Below are 1188 nucleotides of genomic sequence, written 5' to 3' on the forward strand. Positions count from 1 at the left end.
TAGGGATTGCGTTGAGTTTGTAGATGAGTTTGAAAAATATTGTCATCTTAACAATCTTAAATCTTGTCATTCAAAAACATAGCATGTTTTTTTCATTTAAATCCTCTTTAATTTATTTCTACAATATTCTGCATTTTTTGGTTCACTTGTTTTGCACTTCTCTTGTTAGCTTATTCCTAAGAACTTTTTCTTTTTGATTCTATTGCAATGGAATTGTTTCTTAATTTATCTTTCGATTGCTCATTGTGAGTATATAAAACTATACTGGTTTTCTTACATGTTTATCTTGCATTTTGTAACCATATTGAACTTGTTTATGAGCTCTAATAGTTTCTTGTAAATTCTTTTGAATTTTCTATATATGAGTTCATGTCATTTTAAATAGAGATAGTTTTAATTCTTCCTTTCAAGTATGGGCACCTTCTAACTGTTTTTCTTACTTAATTGTTCTGGCTAGAACCTACAGTACAATTTTGAATACAAATGTTACAAACACACACCCTTGGCTTGTTTGGAATTTAGGGGGAAAGCTTTCCATGATTAATCTTTTTTTTTTTTTTTGATGTGTAAAAAGGCTTTATTTGCAGGGGAACAGGAGTTTAATCAAAGAGGCCAAATCCCATGTCATCGTCTGACTCTTCAGATTCCTCCTCCTTTTCATCTTTCTTCTCCTCTGCGGCAGCAGGGGCGGAACTAGCAGCAGGAGCTGCAGAGCCTGGGGCAGCAGAGACGGCCACAGCCCCACCGGCAGGTACGCTGGCAAGCTTGCCAATACCCTGGGCCATCACGTCCTCAATGTTCTTTCAGTTCAGCTAGCTGATAACCTTGCTGAGCCGGTCGTCGTCCGCCTCGATGCCGACGCTGTCCAGGATCTTCTTGATGTCCTTGGCGTTCGGAGAAGGGTTACCCCCAGGGCAGCCAGCAGGTAGGAGGCGACGGAGCGCATCGCGGCGGCGTCTGCAGCCGCGGGGGAGAGGCCTCACGTGTGCGACCTCGGCGGCGTCAGGGAGGGAAAGCTCCATGATTAACCTTTATGTATGATGTTAGCTGCGCATTTTACATAAATGTCCTTTATCAGGTTGAAGAGATTCTTCTCGCTTCCTACTTACTCAGTTGTTTTTCATCATGAAAAGGTGTTGAATTTTGTCAAATACTTTTTTGCCTTTACTGCAGTAATCATATATTCTC

The 1188-nt window shown here is 40.9% G+C and overlaps 1 pseudogene across 1 annotated transcript; it reads right to left on the reverse strand.

Annotated features, from left to right (window-relative positions):
* Positions 1 to 546: 546 nt before the first annotated feature.
* LOC116538364 lies at positions 547 to 961 on the reverse strand (annotated as a pseudogene). Its single transcript, XR_004263619.1, has one exon. The product of XR_004263619.1 is annotated as a 60S acidic ribosomal protein P2 pseudogene (transcript).
* Between the last annotated feature and the right edge of the window lie 227 nt (positions 962 to 1188).

This window comes from Sapajus apella, unplaced genomic scaffold, assembly GCF_009761245.1.
Source record: "Sapajus apella isolate SASKATOON/1434 unplaced genomic scaffold, GSC_monkey_1.0 scaffold119, whole genome shotgun sequence".
NCBI lineage: Eukaryota > Metazoa > Chordata > Mammalia > Primates > Cebidae > Sapajus > Sapajus apella.